At 40.3% G+C, this 14,250-nt stretch overlaps 1 long non-coding RNA gene across 1 annotated transcript; it reads left to right on the top strand.

Annotated features, from left to right (window-relative positions):
• The first annotated feature begins 10,298 nt into the window (after positions 1 to 10,298).
• LOC131463590 (uncharacterized) lies at positions 10,299 to 13,266 on the top strand. Its single transcript, XR_009241071.1, has 3 exons — positions 10,299 to 10,360; positions 11,942 to 12,053; positions 13,109 to 13,266. It is a non-coding gene; the product is annotated as an uncharacterized LOC131463590 (long non-coding RNA).
• The last annotated feature ends 984 nt before the right edge of the window (positions 13,267 to 14,250 follow it).

Below are 14,250 nucleotides of genomic sequence, written 5' to 3'. Positions count from 1 at the left end.
AAAGGAGGATTAGAAGTAAGGAGAACTTTAAACTGTGGTAAAGAACTTTAAAGTGGAATAAGGGTGAAAACAACTTTGAACTGTGTTTAAAAGTTTTGAACTGTGATGAAGAAGAACAAGAAGAGGGTGAGACTGACGTGACAAAGGACTTTGGACTTTGATAAAGAACTTCAGACTGTGGAGGACAGTGGGGAAAAAAATTGGATATGAGTCATTTCAGTTTGGTAATCTCCAGCAATATTCTGTGGAACTTTTATTACCAGGAACTGATTTACCTGGGAAAAGAATACACGGTTGGTGTAATGGTTAGCACTCGATGAATGAATGAGTGAATGAATCATACATACCATATCATACAAATCTCCTGCATCAATGCCAAATAGTCTCATAAATATGATGATGTTGTTGATGTAAAAACCCTGAGGCAGCCACGTCCAAACGTCCAAACGTCCAAACGTGTATGAATCAGAGCTGTATTGGAATTAAACAATGTGTCGTAACCTAACCTAACCTGAACATTTTGGAGCTGGGAGTTATAACACCATCAATCCATCTGGGCATCGATGGTGCATTTCTCTTTACTAGTGGAGAGAAAGTGATGTGAGAATCCAACTCTGTGATAGGCCTCGTCTCCCTGGTGCAGCGTGTGAGGAGGAGAAGGAGAGAGTGGAGGAGAAGCAGAGAGTGGAGGAGAAGGAGAGAGCGGAGGAGAAGGAGAGAGCGGAGGAGAAGGAGAGAGCGGAGGAACCAGCGCTCTCTCAGTTTTACCTCGAACATAAATGGCAGATAAGATCGACAGTTTTCTCCCCAATCTACCGCGAGCTCTCCTGGGAGAGAAATCGCACCTTCCAGAATGAGAACATCCATCTGCTCCAGCAGGACAAGAAGAGATAGCCTGATTCTGTTTTCCCCACTCGCACTTGGACTGTAATAGATACGTGAGGAGAGGATTCTGCCGCGCAATGGACTGAAGGAGCGACGAGATCAATATCGTTCCACAGATATTGCCTTTTATCAAAGATCTGATTTTTGGGAGAACTGTATTTTTCTCTCCCTGGAATAATAATGTGTTTAACTGCATATTTAATTAAAGTGCAGTTTAAAAGTTTAAAAGGAACACCTGTTCAACTGTTTGTTAATGCAAATATCTAATCAACCAATCACATGGCAGCAGACTTAATGCATTTAGGCATGGAGACTCGGCCAGGAGGAACGGCTGAAGTTCAAACCGAGCATCACAATGAGGAACAAAGGTGGTTTAAGTGATTTTCAACATGCTCTGAGTATTTCAGAAACTGCATGTCCAGTAGGAATTTCATGAAAAAACATCTTTAGTGTTTATTATCAGTGATTTGAATTTGATGCGGGCGGTAGCCAGGAGTTGCTGTTCCACAATGTTCCTACAAGTGAGATGAAAGGGTAAGATAAGGTGTAGGTGTTATTTTGGTGAGCCTTTTGTGAAGTGGCTATAGCCACACTTTTGAAAAAGCTGAAATATCTCTTTACCTTTAGCACAGACGTTATTCAACACTGCTGAGTTCATGATTTGGATCAAATTTGGGAGAAATCTGAGAAAAGCGTGACCTTGCAAAAATAGGAGATAAAGAACAAATCGTTAATAAAGATTATTACATTTCTCAGAGAAAGTCTATTGTTCATCTTTTGATCAATAATGTGTTTGACTGGATCTGCATTGGTGACATATTTAAGGATTAATGCACTTTCTCTGGCAGTGAATGTGAAAAGGTGTAGAATTTCTTTCTTTTTTTCCATAGGAGCACTGAGAGAGGTGTCATCTCATTATAAGCAGGAGACCGGTGTTCTCGTCTGTACTGTATGGAAATTTGCTTCAGGACCTTCTTCCACAGGTGTTATTCAAGAAACGAGGCGACCCCCCTGAGACCTATTACCTCGTACGCAGAGTCATAAACACACGACTGGAAGCCCGAGCTCTCGCTCAAACTGTGCTTCATTACAATCTGTATCGACAGTGACATTAGAAGACGGGCGTGGACTGATGATCGTATTAAACGGTGCCACTCAACATGTTTCCACGCACCGTTAAGTCGAGCTACAGTAGAAGCTGCAGTTGTAGCTCGACTACGCCGTTTAATTGGACTTCTGTCCTTGTCCCGCTATGAAAGCACCAGCAGGGAATCAATTTATTGAATGAAATGTGTCAGTCTCAGCTTTGCTAAGTGTCTGTATGTCCTTGTTTTTTTGGTTTAGCTGAAGGCTAGTTGTTAGCATGTCGAGCGCCATGCCAAGTTTCCTACCCTCCATAAACTTCTAAATATTTGACTATTTGAGCTGAAAGAGCATCAGTTCAGTCTCCTTGCCAGAGACTGGATAGTTGCTTAATTCTTAAGTAGTCATTAGAGAAGGAGACATGTGCTGCTAGAAGATAAGTTTCTTTTTTTACAGTGAGGGTGCAAAGTAGCAGCTCATAAATTTGGGATCGAAGGCAGTCACTGCATGTTTATTCTTGCCTGATTTCATATTAATATCTTACTGATGTGTTAAATCAAAAAAGGTGGGTTAAAAACTGCTCAGACATGAGCTGGAGCATGATTCACCTGTCCTAGAAGAAAAACTTTGGGAACAGCTATAAAGTGTGGAATTGTGTTAAAACAATTAGTCTTTTACTTTGACTTTAGGCAATGGCCTTGCTTTACGGAGTCTGCAATCTTGTGATGTCATGATTCTACTGCAAGGAAGAAAAACTTTGCACTTCCAATCCTTAAGACAGGCTCGTAAAGAGTAAACATTTATTACAAGTAGCAAGGAGACTCTCACACACTGTCTAAACCTGCAAGAATATATCTGTTTGAAAGATATTATTTGGGCTTTTTGCCTGAAATTGATAGGCTAGAGTATCATGTAAAGGGGGAAAGAGAGAGAGCAAGGGACCAAGGACCAATCAAACCTGGGTCGCTGCAATGGGCCCTTCGCCCCACAAATGAGCTCTTTGGCGTCCCTTACATTAAAAAATGTTTCAGTACTAGCCCTTAATTTGCCTGATGAAGGTATCGTACTAAAATGTCGCAGTAATAAAGTGATTCTTGCAAGTTTTCCACAGCAACGCAAATGGACAAACCAGCCACAGAGTGTTTCATGTTTTTAGATTAGATAAGATACGATAAGACTTTATTAATCCACAATGGGGAAATTCAGTTGTTGTAACAACATAAAGGCAATAACAGTGTGAAAACAAGGGAAAGAGTTTATGAAAAAAAATGTGTATCATAATTTACAGTCATATTGCCAAGTCCACTTTGTGTTTGTTTTTCTATAAAGTTGATGACAAATATTGGTAGTAGCAGGTTGCATGGTTTTTTGGCCTTGTTGCTAAAGGCTAGCTGTGCATTTGGGCTTGTTGCTAAAGGCAAGCTGTGTATTTGGCCTTGTTGCTAAAGGCTAGCTGTGTATTTGGGCCTGTTGCTAAAGGCTAGCTGTGTATTTGGGCTTGTTGCTAAAGGCTAGCTGTGTATGTGGCCTTGTTGCTAAAGGCTAGCCATGTATTTGGGCTTGTTGCTAAAGGCAAGCTGTGTATTTGGCTTTGTTTCTAAAGGCTAGCTGTGTATTTGGGCTTGTTGCTAAAGGCTAGCTGTGTATTTGGCCTTGTTGCTAAAGGCTAGCTGTTTATTTGGGCTTGTTGCTAAAGGCTAGCTGTGTATTTGGGCTTGTTGCTAAAGGCTAGCTGTGTATTTGGCCTTGTTGCTAAAGGCTAGCTGTGTATTTGGGCTTGTTGCTAAAGGCTAGCTGTGTATTTGGCCTTGTTGCTAAAGGCTAGCTGTGTATTTGGGCTTGTTGGTTGTTCCAAGATATTTTCGATATGTTATTCAAACGCTGGATAGTTAGTCCGCTTGCTGGATCCGTCCACAACCACTTTCCATCCACTAAAATGTTAATAGCTGGTTTAAGTCCCTCTTGTTTTCAAACACTCAGTTGCTTGTTTCTCTCGCGAGATCTGGCAACACTGTTTACAGCCTGTAGGGTGTTAAACAGCATGAACAAGAATATTACTCATGACATGAACAGAATGTGATGAAGTGATTATTGTTGAAGAAGCTTCTCAGGGCTAGAACTGTGTGATGCGGAGGCGGGTGGTGTTGTCCATAATCCTGTCTGTCACCGTCTCGATGGAGTCCAGTGGACAACCCTGGACAGAAGGGCTCTCCTATTTCTGCCCCTGCTGCCCGCCCTGCCCAGCGCTCTACGATGTCGCACTGAACCTTTAATGTATAATGCTCAAGCACATAATGTCCACAAAGGCTCGTTATTACCCTGCAGCTGAACCCTGACTGTGAGGCCGTACCTCACGCTGCTTTTATGGCATCTTTCTGCAAACTGTCCGATCTCCGCCTTTAATCTGGCATCACTGTAAAAAGAGAAAACATTAAAGTGTAATAGAGAGTAAAATGTCAACACATCCATTCTCCCCCAGCTTCCCATCTCATTTCCCCACCTCTGCAAAGATTCTGCTGAGTCATCAGAAGTTGATTAATCTGCACATGTCAGTGCCCCCTGTTTCCGAGCCGCGCCGTGGCCCCGCTCCACAATCTCTGCCTCGTTTTTAATAATTAAATTGAAAGTTCTTTTTCTTCCCCCCACAGATAGAGGTTTGACTCACGCTGCAAAGTCACAGATGAGAGCTCCTGGCAAATGGGAGGTTTTGTTGGGACAAACCTCTTAAGCTTTCAACACGGTGCCCTTAAACTCCTCAGCACTGATCCCGGAAGGCTCGGCGTGCACGGCGATAGAGATGCCCCTGCCAGAGGACACATTAAAATTTCATTTAAATACTGTTATATAAACGCTGAAAAGGCGTTTATATAAAAGGCAAATGGTGGAAACAGACTGTGATCAGTCATATCAAGAGCCAAAATAGAACCAAAGATCTGAAAAACAAGACTTAAAAAGCCTTTATTAATATGACGAATGAAGGGTAAAATTTGGCAAAAACTCAGGCTATGACTCAATGCGAACAGGATGTTCAGACGTATATAGACCAAAGGAAAGGAAATGACATCATACTCATATAACTACAGTGAATAAAACATTATATCTTCACAAATGATAAAAACAGGATCAAGTAAAATTCCAAATTATTACTGGGGTTTTTTTAGTCATAAAAACATTTCAAACTAATCAACTACATAGAAAAACTTTATTTATTTATAAGAAATTCATGTTCAGTTTCCCCCAAAACAAAACCCACACACCGTGACTTACAACTAAAATCCAAAATGTTTTAAATAAAACACTCCATAATGTCACAACATGTTCTCCATTAAAACTATAACATCAGAATTAATGATGGGACAAATAACGATGTCATCGCTCATCATGATAAAAAAGCACTCACAATAACTAATGATTGTGGTGAATTTCTTGTTATCGTGACGGGAGATACATTCTGTCTAACTCACAAACATACAGTCCTTGTGATTTATTTTTTATGTGTCACAGCTGCATCAGTTTTCATTAAAGAACATGCATCTTAACTGTGATGTTTCTGACCATCATAAGTGCACACAGAAGACGACGCCTCTTTCAGTCTAAGGATCTAAGAAATTATATTTAAACATGTTTTTTTAGACATAATATCGTAAAATGAGATTATTTTGTATCATCACTCACTCACTCATTCATCTTCTACCACTTTTTCTTCCCCATGATGGTCACAAATCTAAAACTTGTATGACTTGTTTAAAAGTGATAACCTCACAGGTTAAATAACATCTCAGGAAGTGTGTTGTTTGTTTGTGTCTGATCTGTCAGTTTTTCACCAGTCGTGTTTTCACCGGAGCTTTTGGGGAAAACACAGTCCGTCTTTGTTCTTCGTCTGTAGATTGAGGCGAGTCGAGCATCAGGTCTTGATGTGTCTCTGTGTCTTTGCACAATCCTGTTTCATTTCCTCTGAGGTGGAAAACTGCTCCACATATATCAGAGGACAGGAAGCAGGGTCAGCTTGATTACAGTGTTTGGAGTGAAGTGACATATTGTATTTGAAAAATGTATTACACCCGCTCGTTCTTTTTCCCGTACTTTAATGTTTCATTACAACGAGACAAAAAAACAAGCTCTGTACAGTCCTCTAAAGATTTGTTCTGGGGGAAAACAAGGCCGTGTTCTTCTGAAATGTCAAAGCAGAGAATCCCAAGTAGTGACACGCTTGAGCCTTTACTTTCATCCGCCCCTAAAACAGAAGGACGGCGCGGACGTGGTACAAATAAAGTAGCATTTCCTCGAACAGAACTTTAACAAGATTACATCCTCTTTCATTCCCACAGTGAAGGTCAGTCTGCACCGTCATAGGATAAGTTTGTTGACAAAGTTCCAGTAACTTTCTCTCCTGCAGTTAATCATAAATAAAATCCCTCTCTGCACAGAAACGGAACAAAACTAAAATGATATCTGTTGTTTTGAAAAGGTTTTCTGTACACACGCATTATTGGTTCAGGAAATGTCTTCATCCACACAAAAAAACTCCCTTTTAACAGAAGAAGAAATGTCTGACAGATCCAGACTCAAAGATGTGCGGGCATCTGCCTAGACAGGTTGGGGTGAAAGGAAAAAATGGGGGACAGAGGAGAGGTGGGGGACAGAAAGGACTTAGGACAGTTCTGAGTCAGTGATGACATGTTTATGGAACTACAATGTCATTTATAAGATGGTTGTCGACACGACAATAGGATTTTTCCACCATCAGACCGTTTGTTTTCAAAAAATTGCATTTCAGGGTTTGTATAGATAAAAAAAATTGCATTAAAAAAAACTATTCCCTTTTTCCCCACTACAAAAAAAGTACCTACTCAATGTGGGCGGAGTCATCACTGCACAGCTGCATGAAACTGCGGTGACTTGAGTGATGAAACTCAAAATCCACTGTTTCTCCACTAATCTCGCCTACTGCAGCTTTAACACAAAAGCAAATGCTGAGTGTAAGAAGTGTAAAGTGTATGCCTCACTTCATAAAGCACACGATACTCCCTTCATTATCCTTGAATGTTGTACATTAAATGTGCAGTGCGTCGCCGACCCTTCCAACATAAACATAATTGCTGTGTTCCTCCTCACTCATCAAAGCTTTTCCTTATATTAACACCGGGGTCAGACGACGACGAAGACGGCGGCGTGGAAATGTGATGAGAGGCATTTCCCCTCGCCGCTCAACTGGATCTCGGCTCATTGTTTTGGTTTTATGGCCCAAAATGTAACCGCTTTTGTCCACGTCCACACAGACTTTCTGCTGCGTTCACGGATAAAAACCACTAAAGTTGCTCAGCATGAAACATCTGCTGATTAAAGCGACGCCGTTTTCTCCGTTTGTCTTTTTCTCACTGTAGCAAACGAGTTTGTTTAACTGACCTCAAGTTCAGATTTGCTGAGTCTTGTTTTTACTATTCATCACCTGGAGAGTTGGAGCCAAAATGGCACCGACCACATTTCCAAAAGTTGTAATTTTCTTTCATTATGGCTGCAGTGAATATGCAAAGAGTAATCACATTTAAAGTAAACAGTACACTGACGTGGATGTGAATGTAAGCATTTAAAGCCACTTAGCTTGTTTTCATTTCCCTAAGGTGACCAGTGCATCTGATGCTGCCGCTTTAAGGGAAATCTGAGAGGTTTTTAAAAATGTATTTAAAGGTGAAATGTGTAAGAATTAGCGACATCTAATGGTGAGACTACAGATTGTTCATCAGGGAACCCCTGGTGTGTTCCAATTGGACAGAATTTGGGGGGTCTCCAACAAAATGGTTTCATTGTAATCTCATGTGAAGCTAAGGGAATGTGGCTGCCCTCACTAACTCTACACCAAAAGTACAAAAGTGTTTTAATTCAGTTTGTGTGGATCAGAACAAATCCTCAGTGATCGCCTTAAAAAAAAAGAATGTGTTAATCGTCTGAAGGAAAGCTGCATTGTCTCAGTGACGCTGAGTGGCAGCTGTGTTACCTGAGACTCGATCATCTCCCCCTTTTTGTAATCAGATCTTAGACTAACACTCTTCACAGTGTGCAGTCATTTAACTCAGCGCTCAGCCGCCCGGGTCATCCGAGAGGTTTTTGTTTGAGCTGTCGCTCGTTAATTGTCGACGGCCCGTCAGGACGCTGTCATATCCCCGGTGAAAGGCGTCATTATTTCCATAAATGCTGCAGGTTAATACTGCATGTGCAGACGTGGAGGCAGAGGGCAGACGTGTCCCGGGGGACGTACCTGCTGAATATTTCAGCACTTTTTTTCATGGCTATGACATTACCAAATGTCAGTCGTCCTCCTCTCACATTTCAAATGCATTATTATGGGATGTGGGCATTGACTGGAGCCAAACAATGTTCACGATAGATAAATAAATGAAAAGGGTTTCACTTCACCTGTGTGCAAACGTAAAAGGTGAAGCTGTTTTTCACACCAGGAAAGACAAATGTGTCTTTTTGAAAACATGTGAATGATGTAATGATGATGTGAGGAAATGCATGATTTTATGTCTTTGTTTATTTATAGAACCATGGTTATAGCATGTCCAAGAACAAGGGCCTTTCTGAATGGAGTTTGCATGTTCTGTCCGTGTGTGCACGGGTTTTCTCTGGGTTCTCCGGCTTCCTCCCACAGTCCAAAAACAGGCAATATGGGGACACTCTAAATTGACCGAATGGTGTGAACGGACTGGTGATCTGTCCAGGGTTTGACCCCGCCTATCGCCCTATGTCGGCTGGAATTGGCACCAGCGCCCCCCTGTGGCCCTCATGCGGTAGAAAATGGATGAATGGATGGTTATCGCATATTTTGTTGATTTAAACTCCTGCCGTGATGACAGGTGACAGTTTGACATTGCACCAGTGCAGGGTTTCTCAATCCCTGGTCATGTGTACCCACTGCCCTGCATGTTTTAGGGTGCATTCATTCACACCAGCGCACTGTAAATCGAACCTTAGTTCGTTTGCTTTGTTCGAACTCTAGTCCGCCTCCGGACTACAACGCAGGGCATTGTGGGTAAACAACGAAAACATACGTGCATTGCTGCCGCGTACATTTGTCATATGTTCACACTAAATTGAACAAAACCAAGAGCCGACAGGATTTGATGCAGCTCCATATTTTGCTCTTTGAATCAGAAGTTGCCCTCCATTAAAACAATAGTTGAGCAAGTTGTCTTGTTCGTTGTTTGCCTCGTCTTCTCCCTCATTAATTATTGATGCAGCGCTGCCTCAGGCGAATAAGGGAATGTGTTTTTCAAGTACAAAAGTGTGAAAGCAATCTCGGACCGGCTGAATATTGCAACCCCCAATTGAACCTAGTCCCCATTCGTACCAGGTCTGGCTTCAGCAAGCTCATCAACAGGCTCTGCAGGAGCCTGATAACCACTCATTTATTAGAATCAGGTGTGTTGGAGCGAGGAAACCTTTAAAACATGCAGGGCGGGATTGAGATACCGTGCCTAAAAGCACCGATGATAACACTTAATCACAATTTCCAAATCTACAACCACCCCTTCACATACAAATACTCTACTCATACTAATTTGCATTTACAAGTAATTTAATTTAGCCAGTTTTTGCCTACAACTGCAATTATGGTTCCAGCTAAACTAAGCAGGAACCTTTAATTTCAGGCTTGCAGTGCAGCTTTTAACTTGGGCTGCAGTATATAAATAGTATAGTAATATATATGTTTCATTACTTGAAGTCATTTTGCTTGCTAATGGGTTTTTATTTTAATGATTAATAGCATACCTCCATACCTCCATTGTTACTCTTGATTTATGAAGTGTCCTCAATACTGTGTGAATATCAGCAGCATAATCTGCCACTGTCTTTACACGGCTGTGGAAATGCATGAGACCAACAGTCTGCAAGAAATTTAGAGTTTGTTTGTTGTTAAGGACTGAGCAAAAAAAGGAAAAATGTGAGGTGGAAACATTGAAAAAGGTAAAGTTCGATAAAAAGTAAAAAAAACGATGTAATATATGACCTAAGATTAACAAAAGAGGTCGAATAAGCAATAAAACAAACCTGACTTAAACTTTCACAGAGATGTATGCTGTCATGTGCTCATCCAAGATAGAGACATTGGTGAAAACTATAAAAAATATATTATTAACAATAATAATATTTAATCTCAAAGAAACGTAAATCTACTCACACACAATCTATAAAAAGATGATTTTCTAGTGAATAATGATCTTAAAGAACTATTAACAAGACAAAACCAAAGAATCAATTAAAGCCCCCCCCCCCCTTTTTCTGTCTGCGACTTGGACCCTTCCACTTCCTGTGGTCATTCCATATAAGGGCGTCTCATTTAGTCGGCAGGCTTTTTGCCAAACTCTGGAAAACACAGGAAACGAGACAGGTGAGTGTTTGCTACTGAGAATGTGAACAAAAATACAGTGTTACTGTTAACATAGAATGTGTAAAATAGACTCAAACGGTTTAGTTATTTGATTAAAAGTGAGCAAAATCTTACACAAAGTTCCCAAAGATGTGAGGTTTGTAGTTTTAGCCTCATTAGCTTATGTAGCCTCATTAGCTCATGTAGCCTCATTAGCTTCTGTTGAACTTCCTCTTAAAAGTTAGAATGATAATCTCGTTTAGTTTATTCAAAATATGCATTTGTAGCATTTTCTTCTGTTATAAACCTCTGTAAACATGAAGCAGTTTGATCTTCAGTGGAGCAAACAAGCTAACAGACTCCATCAGGTTTTTATTAGTAGTTTTGATTAGTTATTCCTTCAGACTTCTTATTAACTCTCCACGTGTAATATCAACCTTTAGACTGAGTTGACCTTTTCCTGTACAGCAAAAAGTAATTTAATGTGGAAATTAATGTTTGAATGATCTGACTTTGTCAACATCTCAAGTTAACTAACGGTGACATTATGCCCAGGCGGCTTTGAGAAATGCAACTGTGTTTATATTGTATTTTATATTCTTTACATTAGGTTTGGCATTAAACAAAGAAGACATTGCTGTTTGTTCACAAAACATCTGATTCGTACTCGATATTAAAGATCTCTGCTGTGACGCCTGCTTCAGGGATTAATTAACACATTACTGCACAAGTGATTTTCTTCCATCAATGAACTCTGGAGAAAAAAAATCTATTGTCAGTCGCTGGTCAAGTGAAAGCAGTTTTCTCTCCTCACGAGACAAAAGAATAGAGATTTTTGTTCTGCAAAAGCTTTCGATTGTGCTAACTGCATTCGACGCCATCGAACGGTCGCCTCACATTCCCATTTTTATGTCTGTGTCTCTTTGCATACATCTTTTTACTTCAATTTTAATCAGATTAAAGTGTCTTTTTCAAGAGGCACCTGCAATAAGCAAAGGCACAGTCAACATTAGGAATTAAGAACTGTTGTAAAAATGCTAGATTGTAAAGTTTTACAATATCTGAAGGAAGTATTAGTTTGCAGGACCATGTATTGTAGGTACTCGATTTAAATGAGAGAAGTGTTGTAGAAAAAGAATGTATAACAAGGTTAAAGGCTTCTTCTAACTTCTGATACTTGAACACAGCTGTGACTTCTTATCTAGGGAAGCTGAGAGTGGCCATGGTTGCTAATAAATCTTTTTCCAGTCCGTTATCTTGAGATCATGGAATAATCAATTTTGTTACAAAGGAAGACACAGAATCATCTCCCATCATGTAGGTTGACTGTACTCACCGTGGATGCATTATTATGCTGTGTTTAGCAGACACCCTTCACCTGTCACTGAACCACCACAGTCACACCGATTATCAAATTCAGGCCTGTTTAAACGTTGTTTGATTCCTCCCCGACAAGTGCTTGAGGGGCCAACCTGACACTTTTCAGTCTCTCCACAATTGTCTAGTTATCAGGAGAAAAGGAGACTTGTTATCTCTCGGTGTGACTTTACTATAAAGAGCTCAAACACAACCTGGTTTTGATTTATCAATCTTATTTTTCAGATTTAATGTGGAATCACTCAGCTCTGAATCCTCAAATCTTTGGTCTCCACATCCTCAAGAGATGCACAACAAAGATGCCATGGCTGACTCACTCATCACCGCTCTTAATCTGGTAAGAATCTCAAAAATCTATTTATTTGGGGGGGAAATTTGATTCTTAATGATCAATAATCTTGATGAGAACTTTGTGATACACTTCCTGTTTCTCCTGTTCTGCAAGTTAAACTACACACGCCTCCTGAGACACAAATTCTTACTACAATATGCAAGAAATCTCAAATGTTGTACATCAATATAAAATCTAATCCCTGGATGTAAATTTCACTTACAGAGAGGATTCCACATGCTGGATTTACAGGTGTAATTAATCAATTTAATTTAATCTCTCAGGGTCTGAATGATTGAAAGCTCTGAGGAAATATGAAAAATTATATAACATTTTTTTTTGACAAACTGATTAGTATTCATAATTCATTAATACAACTAATCTTCCATTGTTGCTATGTTCCATCAAATTACAACTCGGATATCTTTTTAGCAGCGCTGCATGACATTAGATCTGTTCTGCTGCTGCTGCCAAAGTATTGGATTCAGATGAGTAATAAGGTGACGAGATGATATTTGAAGGTCGCTGCTGATCATGTCCTGCAAAGACTTGAGGCACAGGGATTAATGATACAGCCAGACTCATGGAGGGGGGCGATCAGTATCACTGAAAATTAGAATATAGTTATGTTTGTGTATCTGTATAACAAAACTCAATTATGAGGTCTATTTCAAGCAAGGTTACATTTAATTCTATCACACACACGGTGCTTTACAGAGGCAGAGTGCGGTTATTGTGATCCATGAATTTTCAAATGTACTGCTTTACAGAAAAAACTTGTATAAAATAAAATACACACAGGTTGTAGACCCCTGCTCTAGTCCCTGTTCTGCCTGGATGAAACTTTACCAATACGTTTGCTAAATTTCTGCACACTGTACCTTTTTAGTCAGTCGTGTAAAGCCATTTGACCCTGGTTTGAACGTATAATAGACATTTATTTTTAAATGTTACGCCCTGCAGTTTTCATCTTTTTCATCTTTAGTAATTCCACATTTTAACAGTGGCTATTAGAAACAGAAAAAAAAAGAGTTTTCTTTCTTTTTTTGCCTAATTAACAGAGTTAATAAGAAGTGCAAACACTATAGCGGCTGCCAGCTCTGGTAATGAGGCGTCTCCTATCGTCTCCAGTGCGTCTCCTAACACACTGCAATATGACACAAGGACAACGAGGACGAGTGAAAATGGACCCTGAACACCAATCTGGTGGAGTCGTCTCATGCAGGCAAGGACACACACACACACAAACACACACACACACGCGCTCTGTTAATTTGCCAGCGACTGAATGGAGTGGAATATGACGTCCGTCTCATCTCCTCCCCTCTATTTAATTGAATCACACGCTGCCAAATGTGTGTGTTCTCTCTTTGGAAAAGCAGGCCATTAAACATTCATGCCGTGCCACTGTTGCCACGTCCGACTCAGGCCGCACGGGTTCTCGGTGAGTGCCCCTTGGTCGTTGTTGTCGTGTGACGGCCTCGTAGGAATTAACCACGCTCCACCATCCATGTTCTTCCTCCTCCTCCTCACATCTGACTCCTCTCTCCAGCCCTTCATCGAGCTGTGAGTGACAGCACGAGGGTCAAACGTGCAGGCAGAAAGATCCTCTCACCCTGACCTCTACATCCATGACTTATTATTATTATTATTATTATTAATATTTTAAAGCTACACGCTGCTTTAAACAAGGACGCCTGTGTCACTCATTACCATTCAAGCCTGCACTTGAACTATTTTACATATGTCGTGCATGGACACGTACGTATTACTTTTGGGCGAGTGGTTGTGATGTGATGTGCACTTTACTCTAGTGAACCCATACTTAACCCATCCTGGTCTTAAATCAACTTTACTGCCCTCTGAAGGTCGAACAAAGGCATCACAGGCTGCAGAAACAGACTCTCAGTTTCTGTCTTTGTACAAAAATCCTACCATTATATCAATTCTAAGATTATTTGTTTTCAAAAAACTCTACTCACAGTCTGAGCCAGGGATAAACAAATATATACAGTTACTAATATATACTGTAGATTAAAAGTCAAGTGCTGTATTCCCTGTGTCTAAATCCATATTTTTAACAGCATTATCCAGTCTCCTCAAGTCATTTTTAAAGCAATTTATCCTTGCGATCCTGTTTTTGTTGTGTATGTAATATGCAAGACATAAAATGACTTTCTATTCTATTTATTTCTATTCTGAC

This window comes from Solea solea, chromosome 8 (assembly GCF_958295425.1).
Source record: "Solea solea chromosome 8, fSolSol10.1, whole genome shotgun sequence".
NCBI classification, from domain to species: domain Eukaryota; kingdom Metazoa; phylum Chordata; class Actinopteri; order Pleuronectiformes; family Soleidae; genus Solea; species Solea solea.
The sequence above is the reverse complement of the archived record's forward strand: the minus strand, read 5'-3'. Positions and strand labels throughout refer to the sequence as shown.